The sequence below is a fragment of the Amblyomma americanum genome, chromosome 1 (genome assembly GCF_052857255.1).
Source record: "Amblyomma americanum isolate KBUSLIRL-KWMA chromosome 1, ASM5285725v1, whole genome shotgun sequence".
Lineage (NCBI taxonomy): Eukaryota > Metazoa > Arthropoda > Arachnida > Ixodida > Ixodidae > Amblyomma > Amblyomma americanum.
The window spans coordinates 156,486,856-156,506,137 of NC_135497.1; the positions used below are offsets into that span (position 1 = coordinate 156,486,856).

General features: G+C 48.6%; 1 pseudogene; it reads right to left on the reverse strand.

The window, feature by feature from the left end:
- Positions 1-976: 976 nt before the first annotated feature.
- On the reverse strand, positions 977-2,348 carry LOC144114011 (very long chain fatty acid elongase AAEL008004 pseudogene; annotated as a pseudogene).
- Positions 2,349-19,282: the final 16,934 nt, after the last annotated feature.

The following is a 19,282-nucleotide window of genomic DNA, read 5'->3' on the forward strand; positions in this document are numbered from 1 at the left end:
TCGGCCAAAAGCCAGCGTAAAAAGCGGCTCGCGTGTCACCGATCGCATCGCCGCGGGGATGCATATGATCGCGGTCAGGTGTGTACACTGGCTGACTTCCAATGGGTACGCCATGCTTGAGCGGCTGTTAGCAGGGAAATCATTTAGTGCCCTTCCCCCTTGCAACGCGTCTTCACGCGGCTGCAGGCGCTTAGAGCTCAAACTGTGGCATTTGATGACTTTCGGTCAGCTTCCAAACTTTTTGTTTCCGCGTATACGGAGACATGCATAGCATCAAAAGAAGGGGAAGAAATGCCGCCGCTCCGAAGCGTGCTACCAAGCGCGAGCGTTCCTACGCCTTGTGGTTGAAGCTGGAACATTCTCAAACACGCAGTAGCAAAAGTTAGTGAAAATTCTTGCAATTAACCCTCTCCCACGCACAAAAAACCGCAATTTTCATCTAAGCTGTCTTGGTGACAAGGGTAATGACCGGCACTTTCCCGAGGTGGCCCCTCGCCGGAGCTATCAGTAAACTTCCGCCACCGACTTTTTCCGGTCTTAAGGTTTTGCTGCACGAAGCCGGCACCAGTACGCGCGCGATGACAATTAACTCGACGGTTATGTCGACATCGCACGTCTGGAACTTTGAAAGTCCCGTAAACCTTTACGTGAAGCACTCATTATGCAATGATCAGAGTTCAACTGAACGTAAGCACAAAAACTTGCTTGATCATTTAAATGAAACCTCCTTGTGACGCTGTGATTTGCTGCTTAGGCTTTAAGATCTGCTTTCTGCATTAAAAAAGAAAACAGTGCAAACAAAGACGTTAAACGTTGTCTCCTGACTTGCGTAGGAGCCATCGGGCAATCCTGCGCATAACGTGCGTAGAACAGAAGCAGGTGCCGTGTTGGTAAAGGCTGGGCTGTATTTCAAAGATCAGCGCGAAACATCGAGAAACACGTAAGAGGAGAACGAACGAAGAGAAATGCGAGACACTTTAGCTTTAGAGGCCCACATGGAGCCGAGTATGTTTATTTACATGATATACGAATGCCACGGTGTGGCTACATGTTCACCAAGGGGTCGTCATCGCCGAACTTAACATTGTGCATTAAGTAGGTATGACGTTCACTGCAGTTCAAACGAAGGATGAGGGCAAAGCGCCTGCGTTTGCCGTTGTCCAGAGAAACACAGCAATACCTTCACGGGGATTTTGCAGTGTAGATGGGCGACATGCACAAAAAACTCAGTAATGTCTGCGAGGGCCGAAGGAGCACAAAAGCCGGCACGGTGATAGGCGGCACCGAAGACCAGTGTCAATTCGCCGCTTTCGGCTTGCAAGGCATCCGTCAGCCTCATACATTCGCAAGTCGGTCGCAGGCACTGCGTCACACAGTTCGACAGAGATCGTTTGGGCGGCAAGTCTGCAAGCGGCGCTTTGTAGAGTTGCCGCCAGCGAGGAAACGTGCATCTGGACCGACGGAGCAGCCGGTACTCGCCTGGTTGTTTTACTCGTTCTTTTTCCCGACGGCGGCGGCGCGCTGGCTGGGCTCCTTGTTGTAGGCCTGGAAGTAGAAGCGGACGAACATGCCGAAGAAGAAAACAGCCTGCGGGATGGTGACCATCAAGTGGGTCTTAGGGTAGCCACACTCCTTGAAGACGGGGATCATGCAGTGGACGAACATGATGATGAACTGCACGAGCTGAAACTGGGTCAGATAACGCTTCCACCAGAGGTACGGCCTCACCGAGGGCCCCAGCAGCGACAGGAAGTAGTAGGAGTACATGACCACGTGCACGAAGCTGTTGAGCGTCAGGCCGAGCGCCACTTGACCGTCGGGACCGTAGGCCAGCCCGAACCAGCCGTTAAACACAACGAGCACGTGGTGCACCACGTGCAGAAACGACACGTGCGAGTCCTTTTTGCGCAGAACGAAGAAGATGGTGTCGAAGAAATCGGCGATCCGCACCCACAAGTACCACCAGCAGAGCGTGAGGAACTCGGTGGTCGTATTGTCGTGGGCCTGAAAGTCGATGCCTTGGCAGACGATGCTGTAGCCGCCGCCGAAGTACGAGCGTATCAGAAAATTGTACACGAAGTACGCGTTGAGGAACACCATTGAAAGGTTGTAGAGCATGATGATCGGCTTCAGGCCATCGTACGCCTTGCGGCCCTTCATGAATCGCGGGCCGCCGATCTTGACCAGGTAGACATAGCCGAGGAGCAGCGTTATAAGGAACTGCTTGCTGCCCACCAAGGGCCAGCCCATTGTGCGCGGGTCGCGCGGCAGGATGGAGTCCGGCACCACGGCTTCCATGTTCGTTCGAACGCTACGAGCAAGTTTGCGTTTGACGTGCGAGTGCACCGGGTACCCGCCTTTATCTACTGCGCTGTGAGAGAGTGAAACTAGGATAACGAATGGGGCGACAGGCTTTTTCTCCTCTTGCCGTAATCCCGTTCCTCTCCCCGCCCGACGACAGCTGCTTGACGCGCGCTCCACTGCGGGGAGAGGGGAACAGGCGGGCCGTGGCATTGAGGCTGATACGGCGCTCACCTACTCCCATCCTTCCAAGACCTTCGGGCAATCCCGCGGACAAACAGACAGCAGACCGCGCGTGCCATTCTCGCCCCGTTCGGTAGACGTCGGGTGGAGAGGGCGCTTTGCGCGATCCGACTTCCTCCTGGAACTTCGGAAACCTTGACCAAGCCGGGAAGGCACGGGTTCGCCGCTTGCCGGGCTCTTTCACTCTTATCGCCGTTGCTTCCCCGGATTGCATCCTCTCCTTTTCTCACCAAATGCGTCACCTTCGAGCACGCATTCATGTGCGTCAGTGCCATTGGCTTTTGTTGAAGCCAGCGAAACTTTGCCACCCCCCTCCCTTTTTTTTTTTCTGGAAGGAGGCATACAATCTGTACCTGAGCAATCGAACATCTTTTCTTTCGCAAACAAAGAATGAGGACACCAAAGTGCGACGCAAGGCAACCGCACAGCCTGACGCCCGGCGAAAACTGTCCTCGTACACGTGTTTCTCTTGTTAACAGATATCGAGCCCTGCCAAACAGCGCCTGGTGCCCCCGTGTTGCAAAATGCGGCTTAGTACAAAGCGCAATGCAATAGGCGAGGGGAACTTACAAGCGCGTGGCGCGAAGTTACACGACGTTCATATAGCAAACTTTGGGATCAGATATGGGTCACTATAACTCACGCCCACTTTTATCATTAAACGATAATATCTCGAAGCTTACAATTTGAGTCTGCAGTGGCCGCCGCACAGAATACCATCGTGATAAAAAGTAGTCTAGCTCCTGTTAAAGCTTTTAATCATTACCTTAATGAAAAGCTAGCCACCAGACGAAATTACAAGCTTAAAAATTTTAAATCCTCTGGCTATTTTGGTTTCGTTTTATGACTTTTAACGACTTAAATAGACTCAGGATATGAGGAATGCCACAGTAGAGGGCTCCAGGATTTTCGACCACGTAGGGTTCTTTGAAGTGCCCTGAAATCGCACAGTACACGAGCCTCTAGCATTTCACCTCTATCGAAATGCAACCGCCACAGCCAGGATCGAAGCTGCGTCTTAAGGGTCAGCATCCGAGGACCATAACCACTGAGCCACAACGGCGGGGTCCTCTGGCTTTTTTGATATTGCCAAACATCAAATAGCTGATTTGATTTACAGTTGTGATTGGTCAGCGGCGTAATACGGGACGCCGCGGACCATGACCCAGTGTTACGAACTGTTTATTGTTTTAAGTATAGCCTAGGTGTATTTACGCTCAACTGTTTTATTTTCTCGCAATTCAAATGTAAACCAAACGCACGTCGTCGCACTCGGGGATGTAGGAAACTACACGCATTTGCTTCTGTTTAAGTTCGTAGTTTTCCAGCGCGAGGAAGGAAAGGACACGGAGAAGGGCGAAACACAGCATTGACTGACAACTGTGTATTTTGTGACGCACACGCATTTGAAATGCCCTCAGACCAGCGCAGGCGCTCACCGTAAAAAAAAGAAAAAAAAGGGAGCTTATCACACCTTTATCACAAAAACCGGGAAAGAAACGTCTTTTCTGCGTTATATAATACAACTGAAGTATAGCTAACACACTGTGAACCAGATTTTGTTTTATATAATACGCCTCTATCGTTTCACGTGTGGTTTGCACTAAGATTCTGCTAAGGATCTCCACGCTCGAAAATCTCGGTGCACAGTCCTTACAAATAATGCAGGTCCCGACAAGTTCCTCAGATCTCTTGCGTGCTCCCTGAGCCGGTCTGCCCGATGTACAACCTGCCACTCGTCAAGGGAATTTCGTACACCCCGCCATTCCATAAAACGGTTCCCGTGCCTCTTTTTACAACCCGTTTTTTTTTTGTTCTCCCCGGCGATGCGTCGGGCCAACTGGCCAAGCCTCCGAGGGGCTGAAAAAAAACAACAACAATGGAACGTTGTACTGGTTCGCCGCCTTTATGAGGTCATGACAGACTCTGTGTATGTATGGCGTCACTTCAGGCCCTACTTTATCCAGCGGAGGTCGCCGCGGTGGCTCAGTGGGAATGGCGCTCGGCTGCTGACCCGAAAGACGCGGGTTCGATCCCGGCAGCGGTGGTCGAATTTCGATGGAGGCGAAATTCTAGAGGTCCGTGTCCTGTGCGATGTCAGTGCACGTTAATTAAAAACCCCCAAGTGGTCGAAATTCCCGGAGCTCTTCACTACGGCGTCTCTCATAGCCTGAGTCGCTTGGGGACGCAAAAAACCCATAAACCATTTATCCTGCGGAGAGCATTTTGCCTCCTTGTCAGCTCCGGGATTCGTCTTCATTAGGAGCGTTTCTGCCACAGTTACAACAACCGACCCAGGGAAGCTGGCACCTTCAAGCCTAGCCAATTGATTCCTGAAGCTATCTTGCATATCATGCACACGTGATTTTCGCAGTGCAGACTCCAAGCAGAGTTTAGCGGTCGCCCTCTTGGCTATTTTTGAATGGGATGAATTGTACGACAGAAGTTATGTTTGGTGCTCTGGGTGAGTACGCCCCGCATACGTGCTTATTCACGAATGTGAATATTAAATCCAAGAACTGCAGGCTGGCTTCAACCGGGAGTTCGGAGGTGAAAGTGAGCCCTTTACCATGCTTTTGAAAGTGATCCAGTACACTCTTCGGTGTATCCCTATTGGGAATGACACAGTTTTTGTTTAAGACAATTAAAAAGTCATCCACATAAACAAACACTTTTCGAACACAGCCACTCTTAGATTGCTTAAAAGTATCGTGTACATGGCGACCAATATAAGCTAAAAAGATGTTGCATAAAACTGGGGCAGCAAAAAACCCAATGCAAGTGCCCTTCTTTTGCAAATGAAACGCTTTGTCAAAAGCGATAGAAGTACCACACAGATAAAATTCTAAAAGCGCTAAAAAATTTTCGACCATCATCCCGGAAGCATACCCGAAGGAAACCGGGCCGTTATCAATACATTCCTTGAGAGCAGAAAAAAGTTCTTGGTGCTGAATTGAATAGAAAATGTCGTCGACGTCTACGGAAAAGTCATACCTCATATCGTTGTTGTCTTCTAGGAACTCTAGGAACTGAACTACATCCGTAGAGCTTTTCGTTATAAATAGATCTTTAATGTTGAGACCATTAAAACTCTCTGAAGAAATCTGCTGACAATGTTCTGCAATGCGCCCCCTTCACTTACAGTTGTGCGAAGCGGAGCATATGGTTTATGTGTCCTCACACTGAAAAACACCTGCAACTTACCACTTACAATATTTGTGATCGCTCTAGCAAGAGGTAATAGATCTAAACGCTTACAAAAATCCGCGAATTTGCATTAAATTTTGGTGTCACGTTTTTTCACGGCTACGAAAGTTTCCCTTACTGCTTTTTCAATTAACAAAGCTCTAGGCATGACCACGAAACCGGTGACTTCATCTGCCTGCAAAAGACAAAGTTCGTTATCGGTAGAGAACTTCATTATATCATCCAAACGCCTGTTAGCCTGGTCTTGTCTAGTTAGTTCGACGTTCTTCGGCACACAGTCTATCCAATCTAAAGCAACGTCCCAGATCTTCCTGAGTAGCCTTTTCGGCTATGCGTCGGTTCAGGTTCACGAGCTCATGGGGGGCCACACAAGGTTCCAGTCCGAATTTTGTACCGTTTTCGGACCTTATCGGAATTTGGACCGCTGGTCTGAGAACAAACAGATGTCAGTCAGCGCTGTGATTAGACATTTTTCTCGTCCTTCCCTTCTTTGGCCTTGTGCCGTTGTGTTGGAAAGCTAGGGACTCAATATCTACAGACCCAACTAGTCCAACAACTGACTTTACTAAATCGCGCTTCTCTTTAATTTTGTTTGTTGCAAGCAATACAGGGTGCGAATGCAGACGCGTAGCAATGTTTCACATTTGAGAGTCGCACGTTTCGGACCTCGTGCGCTTACGTAAACGGGCTTCTATTGAAGCTCTGCTTGGCTTTCCTGTTTCTTCACTCAGGTCAGGAATTATCACAGGTCATCGGCAGCTATTCGAGGATAAAGCAGAGTGTAATTTGTTGTGCTCACACCATTGAAGATACCTTAAGTACAACACAGCGTGGACTGAGTGTTAACGGGACTAGTTTGCTGCAACTCGAGAACGAAGCCACAGTTGCCCCCCAAAGGTGGCACCCCCAACCAATGGCGTCGACCATTGTCATGACGTCGCGGTTAATCCCATTTCACGGAGGCGCTTACCAGTCACCTGCGATTTCGTGCTACACTCGCGGACAGCCTTTTACGGCACTGCAAAAGAGGCTCGGCAGGAAAGGAACGGAGACGGTCCTTTGTCCCCGTGCCTTCACTATAGTCGGATACAAGACAAGAAAAAGGTGGCTTTTCTCTGTCAAACGACAACATTTCAGCTAATGGCGTCAGCCGTTTCTCATGAACCTGAGCATGACCATGCAGGGAGTGACGTGAAAATGCAGGGAGCGACTATCCCCAGCAATGCAGCGAGGGGCTAACCTCTTTTATCTGCCACACTCTGCATTGATGTTCATGAGAATCAGACGACACCATTGGTTGGAAAGGTGTCCTTTGACGGGGAAACTGAGCCACTTTTTTCTTGGCGCCCGTTGTCCGCATCGATACGCTATCCTCCATCCCCCTGCGCCCTTGGAGTAGCATGCAGTTCAAGAACAAGGCGTCGGTTTTCCCCATCAAAGGGCGTCAATACAGACACCTTACACCTTCAAAAACTGCACTATTTCGTCACCTACTCGCGTGTTTTGCAGCCTTCAAAATAACTGTCCTTATCTTTCGCTTCACAGCAAGGGAAAAACTTAACTGACCAGGTTTTCGTGGCACAGACGCACCTGAATGCATTCGTATCTCTCACGCTTTGTCTCAGCCGGCAAATGAATGAAGGAACGCAACTTGGAAGCGCCCGTCGGGGCCCAGAAAACGGAAGCGAAGCACGCGCGCGCACGGGGGCCGCTGTTCACGTGGGGATCGTTACACGAGGGCGGGCAATAGCTGGCCTCGATATATATGCCGTAGTCGGCCCTGTGTACACTTTCGCGTATATCCACAGAGCAGGCGAGCGAGTCTTCTTTCCTCCGACCTCGTGGGCACTTCCGCGCGGACCGGTCTTTACGGCGGCCGAGTGTTACGCCGGTACTTCCGCGTCGGACGTACAGAAGCAGCTTGCGCGATGCGCGCGTTTGTGTTACGCGTACCGGCAGTGCAGCATAGTTTGCGTCTTTCGAATCCTCTATGGGAGAGGCCGAGGTCTAGTAAAATTGAAGGAAGGTAAACGAAGCTTGGTGCTGTGGCCTAGCTGCGTTAGGCCACGGCTCGCGGCGGAATTTTAACGGGACTATACTGTACAACTCGTCGATTACCACGTTGGAGATGATGCATAGCACAGCGCGGACACACCGCCCCTTCGGTTTCTGACTTCGTTCAAAGGTGCTCAGTGAGTGTGTCACTCTCTTTCCCACGTATTCCTGGCGAGCACGGTTAGTTTGTGAGGCAGGCCCGTCAACTGTCGCATGTACTTGGACACTTCGCACCGAAAGCTGTACTCGGGCAGCGCGACGATGCGGCAACTCGCTAGCCCAACCGAGGAAAGCCTCGTCGACACACAGCGCGCCATTCACACAAGGGTTTCAAGCAGTGGCTTTGGTGGAAAACGCAAACCACGCTGAGACAGTCGAGTAATCGCTGCCTCAGATGAGATCAGGGGTCGGATAATGTAACAACTTGAATATGGATTCTTGCTGTCGCATGCAATCGCTATTCGCCCGCGCACCGCCGCTATCGCCGGCTTCGGTAGGTGGCCGCCGTGAGTGATAACTAATGAAAGAGATTGAAAGGGATCGTTGAATTATCTCACCCAAGGCTACCATTCCCTCCCCTTTCGCCACTCTTTTTTTTTATTCGAGAAAAAATGAGCGGTTGCTAGGAGGAAAAAAAATGTCTGCCTGAGCTGTCAAAAAGGAGCCATTTTGAAAGGCTGAGCTTATTTTTGGAGCACTCAGAATTTTCACTTATTTTGCGCACGCTCCAGACAAGCTGCTATTCGCCGCTCTGCAAGATATACATGGACATTGCGAAAATGTGCCATGAAACATTGATTTCCGATGCTCTTCTATCAGTCGAGCACTGACGCAGATCAGCAGGCAGCTGTGTGGTCAACGCGTATTCGGACTTTTTTTTTATTGAGGACATAACAAAGAAATTTTACATTGCTGTTGTCAGGGGAGGTGCGCTGTGTAAACATGGTTTGAAGAACATCTGCGTTCTTATCAACTGAACGAAATGTACAGGCACGTGGGATATCCACTGGCCCGCCGGTGGCAAGGTATGAGAGATATAACGAGCGCCAAAGAGAGGGGAAGAGCGATAGTCTTGGGTATGCTTCATTCCAAGAGTACACGGTTATGACTGCTCCCATGTAGATCTTTTAAACCATGCGTCTTGCTCAATAATCGTCAGCTACTGCCCGCTCGCTAGCAACATTTGGCCTCTTATCTTCAGTTTCGCGTAATTTCTTCGCTGTGATATACTCTCGTGGTCGAATGCCTCCGCCGGGAGCGGATCACGTTCGTCGCTTGGGGATATGGTGACTATCCCCGCGAGTAGTTGGGGTGCTGCTATTTAGAGTGATTTGAACCACCCATGGTTGAAAATAACCGATAGACTTCCGCTGCAGCGTACGTCACAGACTGCGTCGTCGCTTTGAGAGACAAATGCATTGATTACTGCATACATACCTGCGGCACGTGGCAAGTTACTCGGGGCAGCGACTGCTTTCTTTTGCATCCTTCCCTCGAGAAACTTACGCCGCGTTGACATTCCTGCCGCGTTACAGCCAGGGCCCTAGCTCGCTCATCCGTCTCTTTGAGCCGTACTGACGTCCCATGCAGCGAGAGGGAAAAGCATTATCCAAGGACGCGAAAAAAGTAGCAGGCCGTGGCTAACAAAGGAAGTACGCGTGCAGCTCAGATCCCCTTTCACGTGAGGAGCGTGCGGGGTTTTCTAGGAGCGCCTCTTTTGTGCTTTAAGCGGTTTGCGACGCTTCGGCAGTTTTCATGGGTGGCGCGCACGGCACGTTACCTCACCGCTCACTGAGCGCGTTCGGCTTTTCCCGCCAGCGCGACTGGTACTGGTCGACGCCCCGGCAGCTGCTGCACGCGCCGTCGGTAGTTTTCCGCGGTCGCCTTTGTTTACACCTTTGGAGCGAAAAACAGGCTCAGCCGCGAAAGCCTGTCGGCAGGAAAGGGTGCAGGCGCTGGTCTCGGCGGTTGTGTGCTTCGCGAGCGCAAGCCGCTTTCTCGGCTTTGGACGTCAACCCGCGCTCTGGGGGACTCACTTAACCTTTTGTGCTCCGAGTGGTATCAAGACATTAAGCCTAATAGCTAATGAGCTCCCGGTGGTACGTGTTGCGAACTGCTTTAGGTGCAGGGAAAAAAAAGGATGTTTTACCACCGCAAGAAGACACGGATGAATGAACACAGAACAAAGACAAACGAAGGCATTCTTGCGCTGGTAAAACACCATGGAAAACCAACTAGCCCGTCAGTTTACGCTGTTCAGGGAAAATGAGGGACTTCTTCTTCAATTAATGCCGCAAACTGTATAAACGGCGGTGGAATCGCAACAAGGCGCGACATTGCACGCAAGTGCTGGTGAGAGCGCCTGGTGGTGTTGCAAGCGCTCCGAGGGCAGAGGAATGAGGGGTCATTGTTGGTCATTCCGACATGGCAACCAGTGCGAAAGCACAAAGGACAAAGGAAACAATTTGCGGTCTAGTCTGCTACTCCTAGACTTTACCTCACAACAGTAATGCGCGCGTATACATACCGCGTTGTGATTGGTTGCCATGCTTAGACACCAAAGCATTCTGAGTAAACAAACCTTTTATGCACCCGTTTGGTTGCGCTCGCCTCTGACGCCGTCGTCGCCCAATACGGCGGCCAAGTGTTCTCGAGATGTCGACGCTGCAGTGCGGCTGCGCCTCACGGCCAGCGTGCCCCGTCGTGCGTCCGATCCGCGGGCGGTCGTGCTGCGCAGTTTCACTTGACGCTTTCTCGAACTCCTTACCACGCTGGAATCGATTCGAAGTGTTTAGTGGCGTCTTATGACCGCGCGTCCAACACGACGAATTAAATACTATAGGCTCCGAAGCATGTGCGGCCACTGGCCATTTCTGATCATTTCTGATCGCGGTGGCCCTCCCGCTTAACATAGAACAAGTATAAAATCATTATTAAGATAAATATTTGCTTCAGAACGCTGTGCCTTGTTAATAGCAATTATTATCAAAAAATTAAGTCCATAAAACAATACTATACTCTGACTTGCCTGCTCTCGTGACGTTTTCTGCAAAAACTAATGCAGCAAAAAGAGGGCTGTTTCTGCAGCTTTTAAACGAAATGCTAATCTCGGTAAATAGGGAGCGGATTTTGACTCCTGTGGATCATTGCTTAGAGTCGTCGCTCTGAAAAAGACAAAAAAAAAATGACGCATGTTAGCGGCTGAATAGCTTCCGGACTAATTAAAAAAAAGTTCACATATTTGGCACTTTTGTGGATCCTCCATATTTTAAACTGCACATACTTTCTTTTAGCTCTAATCTCTAGTTACTTAGTTTTCGTTGGTCAAAGTTACCCGTCATCACGAAAATACGACCTGCGGAGGTCTCGGCACACAGTACCCAGCACACAGTCCAGTAATTTTTTTGTCATTGTTGGTCTTTTGTAGAGCGCCGGTTATAAACAGCTATCCACTGGAGCGAAAAACCGCTATCAACGTGACGAAATGACGAGATAACACTGCAGAAGACAGCCTATTTTTGGTGCGGTAGTTTTTCCGGAATACATCACGAAAGCAGGCAAGTCGAACAAAGGTTTTGTTTTAAGCACTCTGTTTTCTGCTGACTCCACATGCGTCAACAATATCAACAATGGCTGCTAATAACAATGTATAGCGTTAAAAACTAGATGCATTTATCAGTCTAATCAGTTAAAACTTGTTTTATACCATTAACGGGTAACAGCGATCTTATATACCGATTTTATACCATTAACAGCTATCGTGTAAACATTGTGAAAAATGGACCGTGGCCCCAGCTTTAACTGCTACACAGATGCGCACAGAGCGTTTGTCGGCGTCGACCTTCAATAAACTTCAATGAACAATTCAGCCAACGTCTTGCGTTGTGTCGTGTGAGAAACATTTTCCTTGTCCCTTGTGTTTTTGCACTGTACCATGTAGGAGCTACTTAGGAAAACGCTTCCCACCCGCCAGAGTGAGAAGCGTTTTCCTAGGTAGCGCGCGCGCACGCACGCACGCACGGACGCGCACACACACACACACACGCGCACACACACACACACACACACACACACACACACACACACACACACACACACACACACACACACACACACACACACACACACACACACACGCACACGCACACGCACACGCACACGCACACGCACACACACACACACACATACACACACACACACACACACACACACACACACACACACACACACACACACACGCACACACACACACACACACGCACACACACACACACACACACACACACACACACACACACACACACACACACACGCACACGCACACGCGCGCGCACACACACACACACACACACACACACACACACACACACACACACACACACACACACACACACACACACACACACACACACGCGCGCGCGCGCGCACACACACGCATGCACGCACACGATTGCACAGTATTTTATGGATGGTGCAGTTACTGGCTACTGCACGACGACCGACAAGTTATCACGCACTATTGCGGTTCCCCAGTGCAGTGCCTGCACTGAAAAGGGACAGTTGCTGTTGCACGTTCCTTAGTATTCGTTATTGAGAGTACTCGGGTCACCGAATTGCGAACGGTTATGTTGCATTCGTTATTTGAACCTAACGACTACAAGGCCCCGAGTTTTTAGGCCAGCGCGGACGATAAACAATCAAGTAATAACTCCTTTTGTGCAGTTGACATTATTTACAAGATTCTCTGGGATGCCTGTTCTACTTTTTTACGCACCAAATGTGCAGAATCTCTAGCAGTAGCAGCAAATTTCTCTTTCAAACGGTTTGTCGCCACACTGCTCCGGGGTGCACAGCTGATGACGCGTCTGAAACAAAAGGGTCATATTTTCTTGATTGCTTGCCTGTGGCACATTGAACAACAATATCATGCAGAGAGTTGTGTATCCGTCTGGATGACGTTTACTGGACATATTTGGTGATACGATGCGATGAAGTCTCCCAGATTTGTAGTTGCTTAGTCGCTTCAGGCGATGTCAAATTTAATCAGTGGGTTAACTGTTTATTTGAAACAGAGAAACAAACAAGACAGGAAACAAATATAAAACTGACTAATGCGCAAAGAAATGTGACGAAATGGCATCCTGATAACCACCTTTTTCAATTCTAGTGTTTTCGTCTCTGGAAGTGGGCAATTGGTACTTCGAACCCATGCAGTTTATAACTAAGCCGATCAATGACTACGGTAAAGAAAATACGGTCACCAAACCAGCACGACATTACTAAACTATTCTCAGTGGTTTTAGAATTCCCGCAATCTGCATTTCAATGGATACACGCATTCTGTCTTTACAAGAGCGCCTCCAGATCCCTCGTGGCAAAAATATTTGCAGACGCGGCGCATGTCTGCTATGGTTTCTGACTCGAATAGGAGCCATTCACGAGGCAAGCTGGTTATCGACACTTAAGATGCTGCGCGTCACCCGCCATTCCAAGACCATCTCGTTCAGAAGCATTTTGGCGTTTTTTAATGCATTTACATCCCTGCGCGGAGAACACCCTGAGTGTGAACAGTAAAGGTAGCTCGGTAGCTTACGGAAATGTAGGTAAACAGCCGCTAGTTCCACCAGCCCGTATGCGAACGCAAATTGGGTGCATGTCGTAAAGGACGTACAAAAGAGAACCTCCTTGGGCCTCCTTGGAATCGTGCTGCACGACTGGCTTCATGACCAAACGAAACGAAAGGTGCACCAGGGCAGGTTAGACAAAGGAGGCACTGGCGCCGAACTACCAACAGATTTATCTTGAGTTCGACGCAAGGTATAGATCAACGCACGAGATATACCGGGTGTTGCAAGGAAGAGTTTGTGTAATTTAAAAAAATAGAATTTTTGAGGCAAAAGCATGGCTTTTGATTGCCAGGGCTGGCGAATTCCAGAAAACCGGTGAGTCGTCTTAAATAGTAAGATGGTTCACTAATTTTCAGTAACATACCCTTTTAACTATTAGAGTTAGGCGTCTAGTTGCAATTAAAGATTTGTAGCCGACCGTTAGTAAAAAACTGAAAATTCTTTTTTTGGGGTAGGAAATGGCGCAGTATCTGTCTCATATATCGTTGGACACCTGAACCGCACCGTAAAGGAAGGGATAACGGCGAGACTGAGAGAAGAAAGGAAGAATGAGGTGCCATAGTGGAGGGCTCAGGAATAATTTCGACCACCTGGGGATCCTTAGCGCGTAGTGACATCGCACAACACACAGGCGCCTTTGCGTTTCGCCTCCATTAAAACGCAGCCGCCGCAGTCGGGTTCGAACCCGGGAACTCCGGATCAGCAACCGAGCGCCCTAATCACTGAGCCACCGCGGCGGGTGCCTTTAGTAACCTGCATATCAGTTTTTGGAATTTCGAAAACACAATTACCCTCGCCGCTGTGGCTCGACAAAATGTGGCCTTTTCGACTAGTTACTCGCACTGGAGGGGTTGCTTTGCCTGCATGCTTTCGAAAGCGCATGTACTTTCGCACGATGCTGCCACATTTTGTCGAGCCACAGCGGCGAGGGTAATCGCGTTTTCAAAATTTTAAAAACTGATATGGCTATTACTACTATTACTAACGATCGGCTACACATATCTAATTGCAACTGTACGCCTAACTCTTACAGTAAAAAGCTAATTATTGGAAATTAGTTAACCTTGCATCTTACTAGTTAAGATGATTCACCGTTTTTTTTTTGGCGTCCGCCAACCCTGGAAATACCATGCCGCAAAAGCCTTACTTTTGCCTCAAAAATCCTATTTTTGAAAATTACTTAGTCTTCCTTTTAACACAGTATAAGAGTATAAGGAGCATGCATCCACATCACAGTGGCGCCATTTTGTGGTGCATGTAGCACGGCGAAATGCTGCAAGCATATCAAATCGGCTTATTGCCACGTGCTCCAGTTTGGGCTGCTGATGTTGCGCGCTGCGTCACAAAATGGCGCCCGTGACGTCGCATTAATACCTCGTTTAAGAGTCATGAACATGAACGTCACCATCCGCTGCCAAGGTTAATAACGTGTTGAAATTTCTTTAAACGGAAGGGGTAACAGCAACTGGCGTTTGCAAATGAGTGACCGCTTTAACAATGCGTTCCAGGTGACACGTTAGGTTGGCTAACGATGTCGTTTTCGTGCTACAGGCGACTGATGAAATGGCGGCCAAAGTCAGACTGCCAGCTGCTCTTGCTTGACATACATATTTTTAGTTAGCCGCCTCATCGCATAAACCCGGTTGCATAAACCCGCGCAAGAAATTGTGAAACGACGTTACGGCAGCCCCTGTCCTTTCTTGCTATCGCTTTCCTCGCTATCCTCTCCCTTTCACCACTGCCGGCTGTAGCTCGGGTGCTTAAGATATTAAACAGCAATTGCCGAGGCAGGCAATACTATTTTTGTTTCTTTTTTCTAATAAACCACGACCACCACTACTACTACTACTACTACTCCGGCAGCTTTTTCTTCCGCATGCGTTTGGCCAATAGACGTTCAAGGACACCAGACCGCGCCTTGCGATACGATCAGCAGGGTTCGTTTTTATTTATTTGTTTATTATTTTTAGGGGCGGGAGATTAGTTGGCTTAGTTTTCACGGCGGCACAAAGGCGAAAGTGCTCGAGGTGTTACCTCACCGAACAGCGACGGAAGACGATAATTGGCATTCATCCGATGACGTCCACGGGAAGCAAGCCCTTAGGGCGCACGTGCTTCATTCCTGATCGGGATGCGAAATGAGAGCTAGTTTCCGGCTTATATACTCTCCTACAGGATCCTCGAACCATGTGCCTGTTAAAAAAAAAAAACCAACAGTTCCTCGCTGCACTGATGCCTACCAAGGCTTTAACTAAAGCCCCTCTATCAAGGGCAGCACTGCAGTATGGCGACACCTTGCGCGACGGTTTGCGAAGCACTTTGCTTTGCGTAATGTGTGAGGTGTGTTTCCAAAGTCAACACAAAGGACCATGGGAAAGTCGTCTGCTACCGCTACTTCCGGTTCAAACTTTCTCCCCCTGTTCGTTTGCGTTGGGTCAACATTTCTAAGCAATGAACCAACTAGCCCAGATCAGAATCCTCATTTAACGGCAGTCGCTGTGTTAATATTACTTATTCTACTAATTTATTTGTACTGCAACATCGCTGATTGTACTGCACCATCGCAAGGCCAACGCAACGTGATTCTGCGCTGTTTCGTGGTGTTTTCTTGCGAAATGCAGCCCAAATAATGAAAATGTTACGAGGATTTATGTAAGCATACAGTGATATGTGTTATACAGTGATATGTGTGATATGGGATATATCTGCCACCAATGAGTAATTATACTCCCGTATAAGTAGTATATGTGGGTCGCCTGCTAGCCCACTGACGGCTTTTACACGCCGAAAAATACATCTACCATCTGCTAAACTGTACAGGTTTCAGCACTTCGCAGTGTGGCGAAAATATATATATATATATATATATATATATATATATATATATATATATATATATATATATATATATATATATATATATATATATATATATATATATATATATATATATATATATCTGGCGGTTTAGCATTGCTAACCACGAAATATTGTGCGAAAGCACCGTTTTCTTTTGGTGGGGGACACCACCGCCGCGTACCTGAAAGCGCGATTGAGGTGTCCACTGGTCCAGAGAGCCAGTTATGTGCGTGTTTAACTTTTTCATCGTCAATAACAATTTACCCAATGTACGCCGGCGGCCTGTGCTCCAGTGCCGCGTTTCTGCAGTAATGTTGTCAACGCCAACAGGTAATGTTGTAGTGCCGTGTTTCTGCCACAGCGTTGTCCACGCCAACGCATTCAGCACATACATCTCTCTGTCACTGCCGCCACCACATAGCTCGAAGCGCGAATATTAGTTTGCTAGCAGTATTAGTGGATGAAGACGACGATGTGCAATGGACAACGCGAGAGTGTGCTGGACTTCGGCACGAGGCGTGATCGGCTGCGGCGGTAGCCAAGACCTCTCGTGCAGTGGCCAGCGAAGCTGATCTGTTCGCGTAGCCGCGGTTCGAATCCCAGTCGTTGCAATATTTATTTCATTTATTTATTTATGGTTTCGCACTAAAACGACTACGGCCGCCGCGGTTGCTCAGTGGTTATGGCGCTCAGTTGTTGAACCAAAAGACGCGGTTTCGATCCCGGCCGCGGCGGTGGAATTTCGATGGAGGCGAAATTCTAGAATCCCGCGTACCGTGCGATGTCGGCGCACGTTAAGGAACCCCGAGTGGTCGAAATTTCTGGAGCCCTTCACTACGGCGTCTCTCGTAGTCTCAGTCGCTTTGGGACGTTAAACCTCCATATACCAAGCCAAAACGACTATGTAACGACCGATGAGTTAAAATAGTTCAAACGCACGTGAAACCTACTGCAGCGCATACAATGAACAGCCAGCCTGTGCCAGCATACTAACCACGACAGAACACGGATCTTTCGAGGTTGCCAGTTCCTGCGCTCAAGACACGCACACGCGCAGCACGCGCTGATCTTATGATGAGGATGTACAGTAAGCGATGTCACAGCACAAATAAATTAGCGAACAAACATGCACGGAGACTAGAATGCGGCGGGCAAAAAAATATAGAGAGAACTGGAACCGGAAGTAGCTAGCGGGTGATTTTATTATGATTCTTTGCTTTGACATCGGGAACGCACCTCACCCATTACTGCGCGAAATTCCGCCACTTCCGCTCACATTCTCCGAAGAACGCTGTGTAGTCTGCATCAGTAAGCCTCAGCGGAGCGAAGATCAGCTGTGTTCTTTTCTTTTTTTTTCACAGTTGAGCATCTCTGACGCATGGTCGACGAGCCAACAGAATCCCTCTCCATTTGCCTTCGTACACAGTTGCGCTGCAGTTTTGGGCCTTTGCCAATAGGTTTAGCAAGCTGATAGAGCGCCATCTCGCTCACCTGCGCCCGCCATGATCAAAACTGACTTTACGCCAAATGCTTATTCTCACTGCGCTGCTGCTGGCGCGTAGGATGCCGGTAGTTTTAGTGCCTGGCGGAGCTGCATCGCAACCGTGCTGCAAGAGGAGTCGCTCATGCAACCACCAATCGATGCTGTGTGGTACGATTTATTTCCTGACCAAAGTCAGCTTATTGAGAAGCGTGCGTACATTTCTAACTAAACTTAAAATTTCAGCTATATTTATATATCTAATTGCGAGGAAATAAGCATATCTAAGATTTACACGGAATCCAAGCTCAAGTTGGACGGCGCTGCAGCAGCATCGCGTCGCACCCCTGGCGGCAAGGGGCGAAATTGTATATAGGGAACGTGCAGAGACATGCTTCCCCTTTGTGTGCGTATTATTCTTCCACATTTCGCAATGGCATCGACTTCTACGTCTTCGCAGAAAGCTGGAAGTCGTTAGTGTTGTGTTGTGGAGTGCCACCACGGTCTGCGCTGCTAACGAAGAGCTACGAAAGGGGCCGTGAAATGTCATCGCTTCCGAGGCAAGCAGTACGAAAAGCGGAGGCGAAAAGCGTGAATCGCAGCAGTGCGCAGAGTGCAGTGTTTGTTTTGCAGTAGTATCGGCGTAATTCGCATCGCCTAACCGTATTAGTAATCGTAGGCCGCTGAGACTAACTCGAATGCTGGAATTGCCCACGACGATCTCGCTCGTCGCAAGCGCGGGTGAGTTGAGTTTTTCGCACGAGCGAAGGTAATGCCCATCATTAGTAGATAGGCTTAAATTAACACGATAGTACTGCAGAGATTAACATGATGCAAAGTGGGGGTCTTTTATTTTGATTCATTTGGAATTAGGAGTGTAAAGACGCTAAACACGGTGGAATAACCGACATGCTTTCACAGCTGTTGGAGTGTTCCTTCTCCATGTTTTCGTGCTTCATGTTTTTCGCGGTGCTTTACAATTAGAAATAACCCTTAACGGCACTTGCCAGCAGTTTTTTTTTGTTGCAATTAGTGCGATGTCCTGATAGCGCCGCTAGCGATTCCTGGTTTTGCCATGGCAATTAAGTATGGCGCGATCAGCAAAGCGGCGTTGGTGACGACACCTAAACTATGAGCGCCTATGCACTGGTGACCACTTTTTAAGTATAGATTAATAAGGAAGCTATGCATATCTGCAATCCGTTATATTATTTTTCAGCAGCGTTTTTAGTGAGGCTAACTTTGCTTTTTAGCGTTGCCGTAGCACGCTGGCTCTAAGCTTCATTACGCTCGTCTATTACTTTACTATGATATTTTTCTTGTATTATACGTGGCAGGTACCACCTGCGAGGCACTTTGATCAACTGCATTTCAAGTGGTCGCTTAATGACTTTGACATTCAGGGCTCGGTGCTTGTTTTACCACTGAATAAAGGCTTCTTAAGCACTGTGATTTGTTTTTTGCTCTAATTAACGTTCATAAGCATTGCTTTTACTTTACAAAATGCACT